Here is a 23108-nt window from a genome sequence, read left to right on the forward strand (position 1 = left end):
ATCGAATTTATGATTTATTTGTGATTATGAATAGCTGACTAATAACTATGCATCTAATGCTTCATAAATAAATAGGTCACTAATAGGTCACTATTATTTAAACATGCTCAACATGGTATAAGGATGAGACGGACTGGGGCACATTGCTGCGGCAACGCAACACGACCAACGGGGGACGGACCGGGGCGCCGCGCTGCAGTACCGCAGCTCGACCAGCAGGGGCCGTAGCGGCAGTGCAGCATAGGTCGGAGGACACAGACCGTGGGACACGAAGAAGACATTTGAAAGATGGCGCAGATGTGGGAGGAGTCAGAGGTTTGATCTCGGCGGACCAACAGCTACAATCATAGGCTACAATGCTGCAGCTGGGAGGAGATTAAACCCACGACTGATGGTGAGTTTGACTTAAAGATCCCATAACTTGCTTTTTTAGGGATAAAATTAGCATTTGGGGTTTACTACTAGAAATTGGTTAACTGTCTGTTTGTTGGAAATACACATTATTATTCTCACACTGTTAATTTTTGCAAAACCAATTTCACCGTCTTTCAAAAACGATAGTTATGATATTATAACTCTAGTTCCATGATTGTAGGCATAGCCGTCTAGGCTAGCCACAGGGGCCTATAGAATTACAATCAGCTTTTTTGCAAAGTATGCTCACAAATACAAGGAATTTGGTCTCTGCATTTATCCCATATGTGAATTACTGACACACACAGCACACCTCTATAGGACACTGCCCCACTTCCCCCAAATTTTTTTTTTTCTAAAGGCCATCTGATGACTATAATATTAATGTTGAAAAAATTGGGATGCACCTGTTTCAGACATATTTATGCCCACTGTAAATGAACGCATATTAGTACAATAAAAATACATTAAAGAACCATATATGTGTACTACTGAGCATTAACATGTGTTTCATGGAGCGGAAGATATGATGACTAGTTCCAATAATGTAAGTATTGGAATGGTGCAAAAAATTCAAACTTCAGAGGCATGTTATCAAAAGCCTTTATTGGAAATGTAAATGTATCCAAGCTTAGCTGCAGGAATTTAAGATGTAATGAGTAAGGACTGCCTTGTTTTTGCATCCAACCATTTCAAAAAATTCTTCCAGGTACGGCCAGGGATGTAGAAGGTTGGCTAGTCTTCTTGGCTACCAACCTCCTCACTGGTGCTTGGTTGGGACATTTCACTCATCTACGTCTGCTATTTCGTAGCTGGAATGTGGCGCGATTTATGTCATGTCAGAGAATGTAGACGGGCTCTGGTCATGCGCAGGTGCCATGGATCGCGTCTAAACCAAAAGGGTGTCAGAATGGTATATGTTTCTATTCTCATCCAACCAATCAAACACTCTATCAATACCGCCTCCACACTGTGTGTGAACCAAGGGGGGAATCCCATGAAAGGGAGGGGGCTCAGCGAGCTTGGTAGACGTTACAAAGTCAGTCGCTGTACAAACAGTGAGCTGTCTAGACGCCGCACTCGTGTCCGCTGAACGTGCAACGAGTTGTCTAGCCGCCGGGCTAGTTTCGCCGCGTTGTCCGCTAGCTGTAACCACAGCGTGCAGACCCGTCTTCTCTCCTTCCACAGACTGTAGGAGGGAGGTAGAGGGGATAATGTGGGGAACTAGGAGACTGGTACAAGCGTCCGTATCTACGGGCTCGTGTAATGAGTCTCCAGTCCACCCACGAAGCTCAAAGTGACGCCGCTTATTTCAAGCAGGTGAAGCAGAGGTTATGTAAACAAGCTGTCCAACCGCCACCTTACAGCCACCAAACTGAGGGCGGGAAAGAGGCAGCCTAGAGGAATGCACAACAAGCGTAGGATGCAGTTGGCCTAAGGAATATCGCTCTTACTACCTGAAAAACAGGTGGTATGTACTACCGTTTGGTAGTACATACTGCTCCCAGTTAAAAAAACTGGGAGCAAGCTTGTGGTGCTTCTAGCTCCGCTGTGCTGCTCTCCCCGGCTGCGGCTGCTGCGGCTGCTGCGGCTGCTGCTGCGGCTGCGTTTGCGGCGGTGGCGGCATCTAGGTTGGAGGCGGCCCCTTGGAGCGTTGTGACCGGGCTCGACCCTGCTTCTTTCCGGCCTGCTGGTGGGAGGAGCCCGCCAGCAAGCGCCTCCGAGAACTAATGGAGCTTATGGGCGCAGAGGAGAGCAGGGCGAGGTTTTTGACCGCCGGCGCAGATTTTGAGGCACAGACGAACACTCTGTCCGTCAGGCCAATAATCTGCTTCTGGAGGCAGTCGGTGGGCAGCGGCTTCTCGTTATGACGCCATCCGGCGTCCGGACAGAGAAGGGCTGCCAGGGGAGGCTCCAGGCGAGGGATCCCCCTCGCCCATCCCTCCACGTTGAAGAAGTCAGTGAAGGCTTTCACCGGGACCTTCAGGGTAGAAGGGTCTACACCCGCAGCGGTGAAGAAATGCTGAACGGGTGGGAACAGGGGGCACCGGGAGGAAGACAGGGTGCGAAAGCACTCGCCCTGCATGTCATCCGACATGGGGGCGAGACCATGATTTCGCCGAATAGATTGGCCATCCTCCCTGGGGACGACCGCGGCGGTGGAAGCAATGGAGTGGGAAAAGCCGCAAAGTCCGCAAAGACATCGTGTCTTTGCGGACACGATGTCGTACACTTATTTTCGCCCGATCTGAATTGGAACGCCCTACGTAGTATATAGTATGGATATTGGAGCACAGCACATGTGTAGAAGTCATGTTTGATTGGGTGTTATGTCCAAATGGCTAAATCATTTTGAAAACTGATTCTTTATATACAAAAAGTCCATGTCCTGAAAATGATATTCAGCAAATTCTTGGAAACGGTTAGCCTTTCAAATGGTCATTACGTGTGTGTGTGTGTGTGTGTGTGTGTGTGTGTGTGTGTGTGTGTGTGTGTGTGTGTGTGTGTGTGTGTGTGTGTGTGTGTGTGTGTGTGTGTGTGTGTGTGTGTGTGTGTGTGTGTGTGTGTGTGTGTAAACATATGACAAACCTTTCAACATAAACAATGTCAATGTATAAGTACATTTGCATATTCAGGACAGGTACAACTGAAGGAACGTTAAAGTAATCCTTCCCCCTCACGGTCTGGCCACAAGGATCATCTAATTACCATTTTAATTAACACACCATATTCCAAACTCTAAGCCATTTCGTGAACCTTTGACTCAGACAGGCAAAGCATAACTCTTCTCTGCCTCAAGTATCAGCAAATGAGTTGAATGTTGATGCACGCACCAATCCGGAATATTAAACAACTTTAACACAACAGATGTTGCGGCATATGCTGAATTCACCTGGCATAACAAAACATTTAATGTCTGTCTGTCTGTCTGTCTGTCTGTCTGTCTGTCTGTCTGTCTGTCTGTCTGTCTGTCTGTCTGTCTGTCTGTCTGTCTGTCTGTCTGTCTGTCTGTCTGTCTGTCTGTCTGTCTGTCTGTCTGTCTGTCTGTCTGTCTGTCTGTCTGTCTGCCTGCCTGCCTGTATTCATATACTATATTTATTGAATTATCTTAATTTATTTGTATGCATGCATGCATGCGTATGTAAATGTATGTCTATATATATATATATATATATATATATATATATATATATATATATAAAATAAAATAAATCATTATAATAAAATAAATATATATACGTATGTAAATTAGTAATGTGGGCGTACCCAACCTGCAGGGTCGCCTCAGATCGTGAATTTAATTTTGAGCAATCAATATTTTGTGTATATTTTAAAATATTATTTTATCCATACTTTGGCTTGTCTAATTGGCATTGGGAAAAGGCCTTCTTGGCTTGAGGACTTTGATCTAAATTACTCTGTGTGGCGATCATTTGTTTGACGAGTGTAGCGGGGAATTGTATATAACCAACAAGTAGGGATGAGAGAGGGGCCAGTTCTCAGGATCTATAGCACTTGAGGTTTCCAACAAACCATAATCCCCAAATTTGAGTCATCATGGCTGCTTGAAGACAACTCAAGGGAGAAGCTGCATATTTCCTTTCACTGCTTGCAAGGGGATTTCATCTATACATTGAACAATAGGATTGCCGTTGGCTCACATTTTGGAAGTATTTTATGCAAGGAAAGCTTGATTGTTTTTGTGAGCTTTATGTAAGAGAGAGAAATAGCTACTATAACCTACAAACTCCTCTCTTTACGCAAGGGATCGTCTCAGCCAGTGCGAGTTTACCAGAGATTTCTTCTTGAAGTGCACATGCCAGCGTTGGAGTCAAGTCAGGGAACCTCGAGTACAGAATCCACCCAGCTCACTTGAAAGTAAAAAAAGAGAAACTCCAACTTGCAGCAAGCTGGCCTGGTGATCACCAGTAGCGAAACCAACGCTATGCTCATCATCAACACCAAAGACAATACAAATAGATGAACAGACTTTAGAAAACATTCCAAAGAAGAACCAGAGTACCAGCCAAGACATCCCAAACAGAACAAAACCCAAACACCCAAAACATTAACCCAAATACCAACATTGGAGCTCCACGACTAAACTGTGGACATACCAAAGCTTGTTGAAATGAGTCCAAGTATCAAAATCCTTAGAAACAGCTCAATTGATATCATTCAGCTGTCCACTCTGCACAGGGTCTTGCGTGGATAAGGCAGATCTTCAAAACCATTAATTGACATTGCATTTATGATACCTATCGCTAGCCATTACATTGCTTGCTATACATTCAGTCATTGCACCTTATTGCTTATGCATTATTTTTGCACCTGTTTAGTTTATTTGCATTTTTGCACTCTCTATATTTGCTCCTGTTCAACTTTGTACTGCAACTGCTGTACAATAATGTCCCTGGGGATAGATAAAATAAATATTGCATCTCAAATAGAGTATCGTATCTCCAACAAAGAAGTTACTCAGAGTAACTCATTAAAAGGAAACACACACCACAGTACGTGGGCCGGCAGAGCGGCGCTGGGCAGAATGCAGAGAACATCAGTGAAGACAGGCTGAATGCAGAATATATATATATATATAAGCAGAATGCAGAGTTCACAAGTTCCTACAAAAGACACACTGAATGAAGAATATATATACTGTATATATATATATGAGCAGAATGCAGAGTTCAAAAGATCCTACAGAAGATATATTGAATGCGGTGTATATATATATATATATACTGTATATAATTATCAGAATGCAGAGAACATCACTGAAAGACACGCTGAATGCAGAATATACAGTATATATATATATATATATATATATATATATATATATAATAAGCAGAATATGGTGAATATATATATATATATATATATATATATATATATATATATATATATATATATATATATATATATATATAATAAGCAGAATGCAGAGAACACAAGTAGATGAAGAAGACATGCTGAATGCACAATATATATATATATATATATATATATATATAATCTACAGAAAACAACATACTTTCCTCGAGAAGACACGTGTCGTACCCCAGGGGGCGAGCGGAACAGAGGGAGGCCCACAATGTGATGAAGAGCCATCAGCAGCATATAAACCCCTGCTTGCTGAATATTTGTTTTGGCCATCATTTATTTCAATCACTATTAATTGCTGGAACATTCTGACTCTTATTACATGTATATAGCAGTGAAAAATAAAGATTAAAAATTGCGGAAGGAAACATAAAATAATTTCCCTAAGGGGACAACTAATAAGCTAACAACTAACTAACATATTTTATTTTATTTCATTCAATGTTGAGACCTGCTATTGTGTTAATGTAAAGAAGCAGCTGTGATTGATAACTTTTATTGATTTTTGGGAGAATAGACTTCAAAGCGATCAGGTTTGTTCTAATTCTCTTAACAGGTTACTGGTCTGAAATGCCTTCCAGAATATGCCTCCCCACCCCAACCCCCCCCCCCCCCCACCCTGGGCCTCCCCACCCCTTCTCCTCTTCTTGGAGTTTGGAGTATGGGTTCACATCGCAGGTGTCTGTTTCTGTAACCACACCGCCTAGGCTTTCATGATGACAAACCTTCTGCTTGGTTTAACATTGATGATGCACCATTCCTTTATAATGGAAACCTTCACATGTAATGTTTGACGCAACACATGGCTCTTCTGTGTAAGAAATATCTAGATTATTCAAAAGGTCAGAAATGGATACATTAAAAACATGAAAGCAAGGATAAAGAGTTTGCAGAGTGATAAATCATCATCCTTTGATTGAGGGACAATGTCTCGAGTCCTTTTTAAATAGACCCCAGAAATCCTTTCGAGACACACACACACACACACACACACACACACACACACACACATTTTAGTGGACTATTTGAACGCTTGTTTGCCCTTTTGGTTTTCTTTAATTCATTTGGGTTCTCTGTTTTCAGTGAACAAACGACGCAGCCGAAACACGACCGAGCAGTCCGCTTCACATCCCGGGCCGACGTTGCATAAACCACAGCACGAGCAAGAACACGCCACCGAACAAGGTATTTGGCCTTCGAGCCAAAACATGGAGCCATCTGAGCTGTTCTAACAGCCTATTGAAGCAGTAACACTCGTATAGAAATTAATTCCTTTTCGTTGCACACATTTAATGGGTGGACGTAGGCTGGTGGAATGGAGATAGGATGAATACATTTTTTATTAGAGAGCTAGGCTCAGAAGAGTGAAACTGGCCGGCGTCCACTTGGCATCCTAATGTCAAACCCAGCTCTGCATCTCACCTCCCAGACGTCTGAGAGCCCTGCAGTCCCAGTGCCCTCCGTTGGTGTTCATATAAAGGTGACTGGGCGGCCTTACCCTCACCATTTAGTTGGACCGCATTGGGCTTTGAACTCAGACCCCTCCTCTGGGAGTCAAACCCTCTGAACCACCGAGCAACCCTGTTGAGGAGAGAACTCAACGGAGGCCTCCCCCCCCCTCCCAGCAGGTCTCTGAGCCGTCTTGGAAGTGAGAGGAGAGAGATGTTCCTGTCTGTAGTGTCCGCATCCCATCGTCTGCATTCTCACTCCAAACCACTCCCAGCAGTCCAGCAGTCCGATGCAGTCTAGAGAGACGGACCTTAACAGCCATTTCATTAGCTGGTTAATAAGCTGCTCGGTTATTGACTTCAGGTGTTGCCAGGTGCACTGTGCATCAGATAATTAAGTAAATCCCCTCCATCCATTACCTCCTAGCCAAATGTGAGCCTCTAATTGGGAAACGTGATTGATGTACTGGCGCTATGCTGAAGGCACGTAGCAACCTGTCTGGGACATTCTGACCAAATATGAGAGGAATTAACTAAACCACAACAAAACCAAGTGTCTCAATAGAACCCTAATGCTACGTTTAATGTGCTGTCACAATAAATTCCAAGTAACAGGTCAATGCCAATGTTAAATTCCGAAAGGGAAGAATCTAATTTAGTATGGATCACTTTGAAAAGGTCGCTGGAAAAACAGGCAAGCAAGCAATATCCGGGGAACCACCAAGAGATAGGTCTGAGGACGAGATTGGCTTGTGTCCTGACAGACCATTTATTGCTGTTCGAATATTCCAAGATATGATCATAATTTCATCTTTTAAGAATGTGTTGTTTGGTGGGCCACTCTGTCTGCGTTGATATGCGTGTTAAGTGCATATGTTCATCTCCAATGCTTGGGTGAATGCAGAACGTGAGCAACAAAACAAAGGCTATGAAACATAAACTTGTTTGAGGGACTCTTACATTAGGGTGGGTCTTACATGTCCATCAAACCAAAGCCGTGACAGCCACGCGACGTCCAGCTTGATGTTGCGGACCGCTGGTTGGTGACCTAATGAGTGTGAGCAACCTCTCCGCCTAAAATATTTCAATTGCTCTACTTTTGAAAAGTTAGTTAAGCACTCCAGTAGTACTGTATGCGGAAAAATAGGTGTGTTCACCAGTTATTGTTATTGGGGCTGACTTTTATTTAGCATTCTCATCCACAGGCAGGCTTAGGTAATGGGGGAGTAGAGTGAGGTAGTGTAGGGTGAGGGAGAGTAGGGTGAGGAAGAGTAGGGTGAGGTAGAGTAGGGTGAGGAAGAGTAGGGTGAGGAAGATTGACAGCAGGGTGAGGGAGAGTGACAATAAGTAGCAGGAGGGTGAGAGTGACAGCAGGGTGTGAGTGACAGCAGGGTGAGGTGGAGTGACAGCAGGGTGAGGTAGAGTGACAGCAGGGTGAGGTAGAGGGACAGCAGGGTGAGGTAGAGTGACAGCACAGTGAGAGTGACAGTAGGGTGAGGTAGAGTGACAGCAGGGTGAGGTAGAGTGACAGCAGGGTGAGGTAGAGTGACAGCAGGGTGAGGTAGAGTGACAGCAGGGTGAGGTAGAGTGACAGCAGGGTGAGGTAGAGTGACAGCACGGTGAGGTAGAGAGACAGTAAGGTGAGGTAGAGGGACAGCAGGGTGAGGTAGAGTGGAGGGAGAGTGGGGTGAGGTAGAGGAGGGAGAGTAGGGTGAGGTAGAGGGAGAGTAGGGTGAGGTCGAGGGAGAGTAGGGTGAGGTAGAGTAGAGGGAGAGTGGGGTGAGGTAGAGGGAGAGTAGGGTGAGGTCGAGGGAGAGTAGGGTGAGGTAGAGAGTGAAAGAGATTCTGTGTCTGCCTAGTCCTCTGTGGCAATCCCTCTGTTACTTTGAATATTCTGACATGCTGGCCCCAGCCTACAGTTTGTAAACAGAAATACACACACCATATTGAGTTACACTACTGTTAAAGAGTCAGTGGACACACACACACACACACACACACACACGCACACGCACACGCGCGCGCATACACACACACCTCAAGAAATCTTCCACTCCCACCCACCCGAAGTATGCATTTAACAATAAATCACTCCAGAGATCAATAGATAGAAAACCCATTTGGGCCGATGCCTGGAGCATCAACAAACAGAAAGTCCTCAGCAATTGGAAGCTATCAGGAGGAGCACAATACAACAGCTCAATGCAAACCACAACAACCATCATATCAATGAAACAATCATATTGAGGAACCATGTCACTATAAAAAAGTACTATATATTCTGTGACCCCGATGATACTGAACTCAGGCGGGTTGCCAGGTTGTGGAGATTGAACTCAGGTGGGTTGCCAGGTTTATGATACTGAACTCAGGTGGGTTGCCAGGTTGATGATACTGAACTCAGGCGGGTTGCCAGGTTGTGGAGAATGAACTCAGGTGGGTTGCCAGGTTGATGATACTGAACTCAGGCGGGTTGCCAGGTTGTGGAGAATGAACTCAGGTGGGTTGCCAGGTTGATGATACTGAACTCAGGTGGGTTGCCAGGTTGATGATACTGAACTCAGGCAGGTTGCCAGGTTGATGATACTGAACTCAGGCGGGTTGCCAGGTTGAGAACACTGAATGAACACAAGCGCAAGATGAGAGAAGCACAGTTATTCTATTTCGACAATGCTTTAAAATTTAGATTCATCTGTTGTTCTGTTTGCAATTTATTTATTATTGCAAATTATAGACCACCATATTTGACAACATCTGTCTTGAAATCCTGCAGGGCTTTAAGCTGACTCCATCTTTGAAATGCATTTCCAACTGAAGGACATTTTATGAAGGAGGAAGAGGTATTTTAGATCGGGGAGAATTTAGAACAATCTTAGTTGATCCACTTTGCTTGCTTCCAAGGCTGCAGCAAACTGTTTGCGTGCCTATTTGTTTCATATCTGGCAACCCAGGGAACTCTAAGAAAAGTGAATCATAACATGAGCTGTGATCATATGGTATTCCAACCCAGTCTCACGGAAATATGTGACACTTTCACGTCACGTCATTTAATCTAGACATTCGTGATCTGGGACACGTAATTTCATTTTTTTCGTGCTCATTCGAAAAAGAAGATATATATATCGAAGATATATCGAGATAAAGCAGCTACCTTTTTTTTCGTCGCGGTTTGCATACAGAGCAGCGCACCTGCATTAAATATATCTGTGAATTGTCACAATTTCTCAGAATCAAAGGTGAAAGTAGAAACGGGTGGCCAAAAGCTGCTTTTGGCACGAAAAAACTGAAATTGCGTGTACCAGATCACGAATGAATAGATTAAATGACGTGACAGTGTCACGTATTTCCGTGAGACTGGGTTGGGTATTCACTGTTTGAATCATAACATGAGCCCTGACCTTCGTCAATCACTATGAATCATTACATGAGCCCTGATCCATGTTAATCACTCTATGAATCATAACATGACATCTTCAACACTGGCTGTGGCATTATGAGAAGCCAGTATATTGATGTAGCTTTTCCTTAATCTCTAATGAAAAAACATAAAGCTCCTATCAAATAATATATTATTAATGCATTTGTTAGTTAGAGAAAATGAGAGTAGCAATTCAGAATAACTGCAACTTGAAGCACAAGAGAAGCAGTAGTAAATTCCTCATTAGGAAGCGATGTTCATGCATGAATAATATCACGTGTAGTATTATGTGAGCAGATCTAAAGGCAGGCCTAGCATACTCCAGTTATTCTAGAGTACTACCTAGATCACTATAGAGCATGCTCTTTAGCCTTGTGCACAGCCAGATAACCCTTCCCTCTCTGAAAGTAGCATAACCCGTGTTTACTTCCTCTTCCCCATTTAAAGACGTTGGAACGTCCCCAGCACCTAGAGACCCAAAGAGAAACATGTTCTCCTAAAAGAAAAAGTAATTTCTTGGTTTCCTTCTCCTTTAGCATACAGAGCAGGCCGTTTTAACGTATTTGTGATATGATACCAATACCTATTATTGGTAATCCTTTATTTGAGTAGACCTTCTCTAAAGAAGATATTTTGGAAGATGTGCGAGCCTGGCCATGGACATGAAAAGAACAAGGAACGGTGTTCTGGGCCCTGAGAGGGTAATTAATTCTGAAGATTTTTTTATCAACTCACGTGACTCATGCAAGCATGGAATCGTTAGGACATGTAAATCAAAAATAAATGAGCTTTTCTTTGTTCTCTATGAACAATCATTTTTAATGAATTGCAGAGCAGACTCCATGCTTGAAAGTAATGGATGTCTCGGATCCATGGCTGATTTCCATAATAGATCAGCCCGGATCTTAAACAATTTACTTGTGGGGTTAACTAGGCTAATGAGCTATAGTGGCTGAATGGGAAAGCTATGCAATATGTAGAGCCAAAGAGTCTCTCATTGTCTCTCCAACAAAAGCGTCTGACCCTCTTTTTCATGCCAGGCTAAATGCAGAACCAAAACATCTGCATGCCCACTGACCCGATGTCCACCGGCCATGATTAAGGGGAAGCACCTGGAGAACGATGAGCCAAGAGAGTACTAATATACAACGATAATGTTGCCTGTTTTGGTACGTACAATGCTCGTGACTATAGTCAGGATTAAGTGACTATCGTCTGACTTGCTTTGAGCGGTTAAGGCCCCTTAACCTCTGTCTGGAATCAGTTCATTGGTCCATCTTCATGCTTGTTCCGGCCATCAAATGGTGTCAAGACCAATCGGCCCAATCAAAGCAAGAGCACATCCCGATGGGGTCAACCTCAAATAGTCACACAAGAGATTGGTAATGGCTGCTAATAATACGGTGAGGTGAGGTGTCCACTCAGACTTTGACCCACATGCATGTTGTGGGCTCCCCAGATATGAATGCATATCAGCTCAGCTCATGTAGCTCACAGCAATACTATCGGCTTGGGTCTCATTCATTTAAGGAAATGATCCAAATCTGGCTCTTTACTTTTGGGACATGTCAAATAAATATCCCACCATCTGGGCCAAACTTTTGGCAAGAAGAAATTACTGTCTTAGGAACAGAAAATCGTACATTGTTGGAATAAGCTTTATACATTACTGCCCTGCCCACCCTTGGCGAGATGTACAATTCCCAGGAGGAAGAGGCCTTATTGCTGCTCTTGATTAGTTGTGTAAAGTCCAGAGCTCCCCTAAGGATGTGTAGCGCTGTCAGAGATGGAAGGAATTTAGCCAATCAAAAGCAGGCTTTGTGTCCCACAGAGACCCAGCGTGATGTACTGAAACAGACAACTGGGATTGCTGGGATGTCCACCTTGTTGATTTTTGTTAGCCATCATTACTGGCCTAACTGGGGTTGAAAAAGGCATGGTTACATGTCGAAAAAATGTCACCACTATGAACAAGCATTTGCATTATTTAAATATAATTCATCTACACTGAAGGGCTCTCTCACTTTTCAATTTGCACAAGCAATAAAGAACCCATTTAATCTGATCTCATTCACACAAGCAGCGATGTGCCCCGTCTGCAGAGTACAGCCACCCAAGATGAGGCCGACACTACGCATGGCTGACACAACGCATGAGATGAGGCCCATCAACCCTTCTCTGCCTCGCTCAGTGTCCCCACATGGGACCCAAGCTGCAGCAGGGTGGCCGGTGATGGGGATGGGCCTGCTCGCTCTCTTCTGCTGCTGCTTCTCTTCATGTGCGTGAAAGCCTCCGTCGGAGTACCATAGACTCTGCTGTAGCAGGAACCACAGCATACCACTCTGTTAACCCGTTGCTGTGTTCCCCTGGATCTGGCTGAACAGATTGATGGGACAACACGTTTTCAGGAGAAGGGAGAACAGAGAAAAGCTTATCTTGCTGCATGGCGCTGTTGTCCTGTCTGGAGCAATGTCCCCACTGGCAGGGTGATCTATGTCTGTTTCAGCGCTCTGCACCGATGCAATCTCCAGGGACACTCTGAGAGCAACAGGGCCACGACGCTCTGTGATAAGATCACTGAGCAAAGCTCTGCTAAGAGATGCTGTTAAGCCTTCACATTTTGCGCTTTTACAATCTGCCCCTTCCCAAACGCTCCCGTCTGATGCTGGTGTTAACGGGCCACACAGTTTCTGTTTGCAGAAGCGAAGATTCGCCTGCATGATGTTGGAAATGAGCTAAAATATGGAGAAGTGTGACAATCATACGCCTTGTATTATTTTATGCTGCCACCATCTGCCTCCTCTATCATCATTGGTAGCATTACTTGTTAGGCATAAAAATGTCTTTATGGATCATTTCAAAATAGATAATGGAAAGCTCTATTTTTTTTGATTGTGGCTTGTAATTAGATTTTTGTTTGGTGATACTTAACCGAGAGGACAAGACATGAGTTGTACATTTATCATTTTGATTACATAAATCAATTTGAACATTAGCTATGAAAGAAATGTATTACATTTATACAAATGAAATATTAGCATATGATTAACTATTAGTTTAGCGATTAGTTAAGTTCATGTTTAACTTTTAATTAAAACATTTTCCTTGTGTTTAGGGTAATTGAGGTCAACATAGAAACTAGGATTCTAGTCCCATAGCCTCATCATTGTTAGTTTGATCAACCACACACTTCAGGTAAGGCCTAAGGGTTGTTAGGGTGTGTCAACCCCCCCCACCCGCCCCCTGTTGGTTGGGGGTAGTTTGTTCTCCCTCAAAGTCTAACACCCCACACTGGTCATCCCATGAGAGTCGTCAAGGTGATCCGAGGCTCACAACGTCGCCGTGGGAAATGTGGGAGCATACCGCTACAGGAGGGTCAGCACTGTGACCCCCCCCCCCCCCCAATCATCAAGGCGGAGGGGTTAGTAGATAGACAAAGAGGGAGGGGTTAAGTAGAACGACCAACAGGAAGGGGCTAAGTAGATCAACCAAGAGGGAGGGTTTAGTTGATGGACAAAGAGAGAGGCGTTTAGCAGATGTACAAAGAGGGTGGGTTTAGTAGATCAACCAAGAGGGAGGGGTTAAGTAGATCAACCAAGAGGGAGGGTTTAGTTGATGGACGAAGAGGGAGGCGTTTAGCAGATGTACAAAGAGGGAGGGGTTTAGTAGATCAACCAAGAGGGAGGGGTCACATTTATGGATATTGCTTTGTCAAAAACAACAAAAAAATAAAAAAAACCTTCTCATGTCTTTGCTGTGGTTCTTCTCGGTGTGTTCTTCTCCTTCCCACTACGATTTGCTGCCCTCTGGAGCTGGAGAACCAGCTGGTCGGTTCATCTCTGATCAGTTCCAAAGCAGTTCCTTTCTACGCACCTTTCAGGCTCGCCATCCTTTTCCTGACCAGCTACAGACTAATCTTAGGATGCTGTTTACCAGAAGAGCCTTGAGTCCAGTCCATTTGGTTTAGTTCTGAATGGAGAAAACTTAAATGCATAAAGTATACTGTCGAATAAGCCCCGGAAATATTATGCAAAGCTTCAAGGAGGATGGAAATGCATCTGCGCCCGAATCCTATTGCATTGGTCACAGTCACCCCATGGATGGATTGACCGTAGCTCTAACCCAGCGGGACGTGGCTGGGCTAGAGAGTTATGTGGAAGGCTAATGACATAAATAGAACCTTAATGAATTCTAAGTCGTTGTTAGCCTACACACACACACACACACACACACACACACACACACACACACACACACACACACACACACACACACACACACACACACACACACACACACACACACACACACACACACACACACAGAGAGAAGGGGGGGTCCCCTGATGGAAATCTTCTTCTTCTCCCATGAAGAGGAGGAGACGGCTGGAAGCGATCTTCTCCCCGCGCTCTCTCTCTCTCGGCCCAACACAAGACCTTCTTCAGTCCCTCTGTGATTGGCTTTTGAATAGTAACAATCGGCTATTTCAAAATAGTTTGAGAGACCTGAAAGGGAAGAATGCTTTGTCAATTCTATCTTTGGTCACGATTAGTGGAGAGCATGGAGAGATCCTCCCAACATGGGCAGAACCATTAGCACCACCTTGGTCGTGTCAGCTCCATCTGCCGCTCCCCCCCTCCCCGCTGTCCCCACATTAACTCAGCCCAGGTGTTTCCCAACCCCTAACCAGCCTTTGTGTCTGTCGTCTGCACTACCCTGTTCCCTCCATCGTGCCAAGCATTAATTGTGTGTACCTGCCTGCATATGTCCTGACCCACACATGTTGTTGAACTGATTATGCCTGCATATTCAATCAGTCGCTTGCGTCTGCATGTGATTCCTCTCCTGGTTCGTGACATTAGTTGTTAATTATTGACTATCGTTCATAGATAATTAGCAAACTTATGTGGCGTTTGAGTAAGACATTCATGGCTAAGCAATGTCATTACTATGAAGAAAACATAAGAAAAGACTGAATAGTTGGTGTTTTGAATATGATTAGTAACATATTTGTCTTGGTAATAGCTAGCCATGGTGAGTAGCTAACCATGTACATTAGTAATTTATTATGAAGGCTTACCAAGAAATGAACCATCATCTGATTCAAAGAAATTAAGATGTAAAGGAAAGAATGTGCTTTTGAATTTGTCTAGACAAATTAAACAATGCTGTAAATGTAGATCAGTTGAATGTGAAAAGCGATATTTCAATTACATATGTTACCCCCGAAAGGAAGAATTAAATACTATAACTCTCATTCACATTACGTTTACTATTGCTTCTGAACATTAGCCATCCACATAACAACTCTGATAATAATAACATAATACTGCAATTAACATCCCAAATTGACTGCTGTATTATTACAATGTCCAGACTAATTTGAACGCATGCACGCATTCTGTTAATATTCACATTCACATGTGCTTACCTTCATAAGCAAAACATGTTTTAATTTAAAACTAACGATAAACAGTGTTTGTCATTAAAACCTCTAATAATATAATTTGAGTCTGACGAAGATCGGTTCTTGATCCTAAATGTGATGACATGTCAAGATCGAACTATTCCCGGAAGCTTCTTGTCACAGATTTGAAATGTGTTTTAGGATTGAAGAAAAAATTATGTATTTCTTATCAAACCCTGAGTATCTAGTGAATGGGGAACGGCCTTCATTCAGCACTACTCTAATCAGGTGGCCACTCACCATTAGGGCTTATTCATCCACATATTCATCCATTCATCCACACATTCATGCATCGGGAGTACTTTGGTTACTTGCTCTGCTGATGAGGGGGGAATTGAACCGCAACCTTCTGTTGTCAGACGGCCTTTACTACTGCAGATCACACACACACGCACATGTACACACACAGATACAGAGAGAGATACACCCACATACAAACCAGATACAGAGAGATACACACACATACATACAAACACAGATACAGAGAGGGATACAAACACAAAGATGTGTAGAGAGATACACACACACACACACACACACACACACACACACACACACACACACACACACACACACACACACACACACACACACACACACACACACACACACACACACACACACACACACACACAGATACAGATTATTTTTGTCCTGGCCTGAATTTAAAATTGGAGACTGGTCATTAAACAAATGAAGGCAATCATGTGCAAATAATTGCCAGAGGCTTCACAATATGGGTCAGGAAACTGTGCCAATCTCCTTAGCCAATCACAAGCATGTCTACAAAGTCCAAAACAAATTCTTTATTCACAAGCAATTTGTTTTAAATGCATTAAATTTGTCATATTTATGTAACCATTTATCATAACTTTGGTGGGCGACATGCGATTTGGACTGGCTGACTGACTGACTGAATGACTGACTGACTGACTGACTGGCTGGCTGGCTGGCTGGCTGACCCTAAACCTTGTGAGCCCGAACAACATTGTGAACTCGTTACCTGATTGTCCGTATTTCTGTTCAATACAGCTTATGTTGCATTATGTTGAACTATATGGGTCTTCCTGCTCTGGAAAGATGTGTTTTAGTGAGGTAACAAGGAATTATATCGGCCTTGGTAGATTCGAGGGTTAGGGTTAGGGGTGGCTTACATCAAACTACAGTATAGAGCTGCGATGAGGAGGAGAGATGCATTTGTACATTTTCAAGAAGACCTTCAAAGTTCTTAGCCACAGCTCTTACTGCCTTTGTTACCCTTACCTACACACAGTCTGCTTTCTGCTCAACAGCGAACCATGATCAACTAATATTATGCAAGAATCCATATCAGCATATTTGTTTGTATTTGTTATGTGTGTGGATTCTGAATAAATTCATTCCAAGTTCCAGCTGTGGCCTCTGGAATCCGAGTGCTCTCCCTCCCAGACCTCCGTGGTCCACATTCAGGGAACACGTCTGCGTCCGTCCCAGGGGGGTACAGGAGCTACAGCAACCTTCAGCACGTCCATGTCCTTGTTCTGATGCGCTTCATTCAAGCACATCCTCAGTCTCCGATAGGTATAGTCTGGATGTTCCTCCACAAACACCTAGGCTCAGCCGCCGGCCTTAATGTGAGCCAATCATTATTGAATGTGACACTGTTATGGATGTGATTATATTTGTTTGCATAATGAAGCCATCTGCTTTCTACTCTCTCCGTACAATTCCATTAATTAGCAACACTGTTGATATAAGAGGCATACCATTTGGGGATTGCCGGAGAAAGAAAGAGGCCATGACTGATCGCAAGTGCAGATGGCTCTGAAGCTTTGACAGATGGTATGTCATACTGATTATTGTCGCTAGCACTCCATGAAGTCAAATGGAGACCGAGCTTTTCTTCATTTAAGATAACAATGTTTGATGAAGTTGTGTCAACAGCAATACTGAACCATTCATGTATAAATGTTGGAGAAAGCATCAGCGCACCTATTTGAGTGTGTTTTTTAATATTCTCAGCGATTTGTGTTGTTGCGTTACACATGAATGATCATGATCAAATTGATTGGGATTTAATTAGCATGTGTGTGTTTATGCATTTTAGATTTTAGAAAAATTATAATCATGATGAAACAAGACTGGAATTTAAGGCTTACATCCATTTTAGCCCCCTAGCCTTACAATGAAACAGATCCTGTGATGTATAAAGAGAGGGAAAGTAGCGGAAGGCTGCAGAGGCCTCAGATACAGACTCAGACTAGAGGAACTGTGAGGCCTCAGATACAGACTCAGACTAGAGGAACTGTGAGGCCTCAGATACAGACTCAGACTAGAGGAATTGTGAGGCCTCACATACAGACTCAGACTAGAGGAACTGTGAGGCCTCAGATACAGACTCAGACGAGAGGAACTGTGAGGCCTCACATACAGACTCAGACTAGAGGAACTCTGAGGCCTCACATACAGACTCAGACTAGAGGAACTGTGAGGCCTCAGATACAGACTCAGACTAGAGGAACAGTGAGGCCTCAGATACAGACTAATCTAGAGGAACTGTGAGGCCTCAGATACAGACTCAGACTAGAGGAACTGTGAGGCCTCATATACAGACTCAGAGTAGAGGAACTGTGAGGCCTCAGATACAGACTCAGACTAGAGGAACTGTGAGGCCTCAGATACAGACCAGAGGAACTGTGAGGCCTCAGATAGGACTAGAGAAACTGTGAGGCCTCAGATACAGATTCAGACTAGAGGAACTGTGAGGCCTCAGATACAGACTCAGACTAGAGGAACTGTGAGGCCTCAGATACAGACTCAGACTAGAGGAACTGTGAGGCCTCAGATACAGACCAGAGGAACTGTGAGACATCAGATACAGACTAGAGGAACTGTGAGACCTCAGATACAGACCAGAGGAACTGTGAGGCCTCAGAAACAGACTCACAATAGAGGAACTGTGAACTCCGAATGGGTTTTTCCAAAGTTGTATATGTTAAGGGATTTTAATGCTGAGAATATGGCAACACAGCCAAGCATGTAAAAGCTCCCGTCCCCCGTGTGGGGGGGCTCTCTGGGGGGACGCCACTCTTTCAAACCACCCCTTCTGGAAGCACACACTGCAGGGCTGAGTGCAGAGTGTGAGTTTCATTAAAAGTGGCCGGCTTTGAGTGTTTCTCTATTGAATTATTTACCACTGTTTGGTTTTTCTATTTGAATTGCAAATGTTTCATAGCCGGTTAAATATGTTGGTTTGCTAACACACACACACTCACACTCAAGCTCTCTCACACACATATATCAAACAATATATATATATATATATATATATGTATATATACGTATTTACATAATATAAACACATACGTCTATATACATACATATTTATATGTGTATTTATATGTATATGTATCTGTAAAAGAACATCTATTCAATGCTTTGCACTTTATAGATCTTGTAGTATTAAGTAGTATACATACAACTTAAGTAGTATTATACATATATATGTATTATACAATAAATAGTTTTTTCTATAATGAACAAACTGCTATGACAATGTTGCAAGAAAGACGTGATCTGTTACCTAAGCCTGTTCAGTTCCATATGTGGTCATTATGTTTATGAATCATTCAGTCATAATACATTTCTGGAGTATCAAAGGAAAGGATAAAATAAGTCGAGCGCCAGCGCTGAGAGGAATATCAGACAAAGAAGAATCTAAGAGGGAAACTAATGGTAGAGGAAGGAGAAATAAGGACGTGATTTGTCTCAAAGAGGAAAGAGGCGCAGGAGAATGACGTGAAGAATATCAGTCGAGAGCAGGCAGGAAGAGAGTAGGAATCTACCAGCCAGCGTTGAGGAGCAAGGCAGCAGATGTTATTTTTGATGCATGAGCGAGGGAAACATTAATAAACAGATACTATATAGAGATTAATAGCCTTGAAGACAACATAGGAGCTAACAAGAAAACTGAAGGAGAAAATGCAGTGGTTCACCTCTGACACCGCTCCCAAAACCCTGGCGGACTCAGGAACCCCTTTTGAAACTAAAACTAGTGAGAGACAAACTGCATCAAAGGGCAAGTCTTGGTCAGGCAGACTTCTCATGAAGGATCTGCTTATTCAGAAGGTGTGGGAGTTTGAGCTGGCATACTAAACACTGAAACGAGGAGGAAGTAGATGCAGCCTACGTCCATCCATTACTTTTACTGTTGAGGAGTTGATCACTAATGCACGGGTGACACACCAAGGCAAGATCGTGACGGACTCACTGAAAACCTCCGTACTTCGGAAAGAACTCAACCATCACACTTGGTTTTTCATGGTTCTGTGGATCTGGGTCTGTGAATGCGGATTACTTAAAATATCAATTACATTGTCTTAATTGTTCTGAAATGTACAAAACAAATAACATGACCAACTCTATAGGGTTAGGGTTAGCTCCTAGCCCCTGAAGCCTCATATTGGTGTCAGCATCAGGGAAATGCTCACTTGATCCCTCAGTCCTGAGCTCATCAGAGGTTGTTCAAACATGCAAACTATAGTGTGCTGATCTCCAGCCGGGGATTCTTGTCCTCTGGAACATACTCCCAGTGCTGCCTTAACCATCCGTTACTTTTCAGGGATCTTTTGAATTGTTCAGATATTTAGAGCTGTGATGGCTGATTACTTGAATTATAAACCACATTGTCGTAATTGTTCTGAAATGTACAAAACAAATCAAACGTAACAAACAAATCAAGCACTATGGTACCCTCTTCCCTACGGTACCCTAACTCTCTGTCCTATGGTACCCTTTTCCCTATGGTACCCTAACCCTCTACCCTATGATACCCTAACTCTCTGCCCTATAGTACCCTATCTCTCTGCCCTATGGTACCCTAACTCTCTGCCCTATGGTACCTTAACCCTCTGCCCTATGGTACCCTAACACTTTGCCTTATGGTACCCTTACCCACTACAAATCAAATGCTCCAATACTAATAATGAAAAATTAGGGCAACTGAAGTTAATATTATTAAAAGCTTGTCTCTAAATCGATTCTCCTTTGACATATATTTTGAACATGTGTCTCTTCTGAAAAGCCTTTTCAGTGATTAAAATGGAATGGTAGAAAGGCATTGATTATATCCTGAAGGTAGCAGTCGACATTTAAGAGCACTATACTAAATAGCAGTATATTGATTCACTTAAATGAACCTTCCAATGTGCATACATTGATAGGTTGATGCATGATGAGGGGTAGACTGCATGTACAGTATACGGAGCTTTGAAGCCTAAGCCAATCAGGAGTGGTCCGGGTTAAGGGTCAGGGGTCACAGTGTGTGGCTATGTGTACCTCCCAATGATGATTAGCTACTGTTGAAAGGTACTGTCCCCTTGCATTGCCAGTTTAATTTCTACAGTGCTTCACGAGCAGGAAAGTGATACTATTATCAGAATGGACGACCGAACACCACAGATAATGGGATGGACTGTTTCTTCTGTCTTTGATAGGCCTACTGGACGCTTGAACAGGCCTACTGGACGCTTGAACAGGCCTACTGGACTTTTGATAAGCCTACTGGACTTTTGATAAGCCTGCTGAACTTTTGATCAGGCCTACTGGACTTTTGATAAGCCTACTGGACTTTTGAGAAGCCTGCTGAACTTTTGATCAGGCCTACTGGACTTTTGATAAGCCTACTGGACTTTTGATAAGCCTACAGGACTTTTGACTAGGCCTGCTGGACTTTTGACTAGGCCTGCTGGACTTTTGACTAGGCCTGCTGGACTTTTGATAAGCCTACAGGACTTTTGACTAGGCCTGCTGGACTTTTGACTAGGCCTGCTGGACTTTTGACTAGGCCTGCTGGACTTTTGACTAGGCCTGCTGGACTTTTGACTAGGCCTACTGGACTTTTGACTAGGCCTATCCACTCTCCGGAATCTGATGGGTGCTGGATGCTGGGTGCTGTTTGGGTTTGAACGGTCCTGAAACGCTAATTAGTGAGATGATTTTGACCCCTGATTTCGACCAAAAAAAAAACACCACTCTGAAAAGTATAAAACAATTTAATCTGCAGAATTGGAGAACTAGTTCAATCGCAAGATGTGCAAAATCCGCCTCCTGGAACCTCCGGTTCTCAGGGGCTTCGTTACAGAGGGATTCTGAGACGTTTCACTATGAACTCCTCATGTAGCTGCCCCCCAATGTGTCTGCAGCTCCGGCAGCGATTCATGGTGGTGGGAAAAGGCCAGGTCAGGCTCTCAGACAGCTGGGATGGGATCTCTGAGGCACGGAGAGTCCCAGACACTTTATAGAGATAGAGTAGAGCAAAAGTCACAAATGAGCCAGTACGAGCCAGGATTATATGAGGACGTCGTTCTCAAACCGTTTACAAAAGGGATCGCCATCTGTCTCCCTGGAGCCGAGGTTGTACGTTTAATAGCGAGGTCCAGGGCCTACACCCCAAATATCCATCTGTACTCCGTGTAATTATCCAGGTTGGTCATCACAACATCCCTAGGCAAAAGTCGGAAGTTATGTAACAGGAGTTTATCAGGCTCTCGGGTGTCTATCCAGCCAATTGGTAGACACATCCTTATCTCTGGACCAATCGGATCCAGTACCAATAGTTGTACCTTTTAACCGAATGAACTCAACAAGATTGATACACTGCAACACCGCCCAGCGGATGTTAGAGCTTGGACGGCCAAACACTTTACAGCTGAATGCAGACAAAACAGATGTTCTGGAAATGGTCCCGATCGCGGTCCACACAAACACAGCAAGACGTTGGCCCACTCATCCTCCCCATCAAGCATACAGAATAGATCAGGGGTTTATATTTGATCCCTTCTTAAATGTTGAGCAGCACACTAAAAAGTTAGCCCAGTTAGTAATTTATCAGTTGAGGAACATATCAAATATGTGGAGAGAATAATCGCACAGTAATCATGAATAAGTCCTATATACTGTTATCATCTAGATAACAATGAAAGTAAATAATCCAAAAAAATCAAAAAATATTTTTTAAAAAATTCAGCAAAAAAGGGTTTGAATAACAAAAACGGCCCAACGTGGGCTTTTATGGCCAATCTTGAATGGATGAAGGTTTTATGGTCCTGGCTGAGATCTTGCTTTATGCATCCAATAACAATTGCAATTCCTGGTTACTTTTTATATTGAATGTTGCATGATCCAACGGTTCTACCTGCTGTCTTGGTCATTATTTTAAATTGTCTATCCTATTTTATGCTCTTCTATATTTTATTGTATTTTGAAGTCACTGTGACATCATATCCTGTCTTAACTAGACCTTTCTATGCCTCCTGATCAGGATGGACGCTCATTCTTGTTGGTTGAATTTAGGCTTCAACTCTAATGATTAATTTCTGGAAAGCACCTTGCGTGTCTGCTTGAAAAGCTTAGTGTTTGTTTACTCCCGCAGCTGCTAGTCAGGAAACAACGGTTTCTGCCTGACCTGTACCCCTTGCGCAACTGTGCCTTTTAT

The 23108-nt window shown here is 43.4% G+C and overlaps 1 long non-coding RNA gene across 2 annotated transcripts; it reads left to right on the forward strand.

The window, feature by feature from the left end:
• The first annotated feature begins 310 nt into the window (after positions 1-310).
• Positions 311-13099, forward strand: LOC130377488 (uncharacterized). Of its 2 annotated transcripts, XR_008894200.1 has the most exons (4): positions 311-394; positions 6385-6486; positions 11208-11336; positions 12270-13099. It is a non-coding gene; the product is annotated as an uncharacterized LOC130377488 (long non-coding RNA). The 2 variants fall into 2 exon arrangements; XR_008894201.1 differs by lacking the exon at positions 11208-11336.
• Positions 13100-23108: the final 10009 nt, after the last annotated feature.

The sequence above is a fragment of the Gadus chalcogrammus genome, chromosome 23 (genome assembly GCF_026213295.1).
Source record: "Gadus chalcogrammus isolate NIFS_2021 chromosome 23, NIFS_Gcha_1.0, whole genome shotgun sequence".
NCBI lineage: Eukaryota > Metazoa > Chordata > Actinopteri > Gadiformes > Gadidae > Gadus > Gadus chalcogrammus.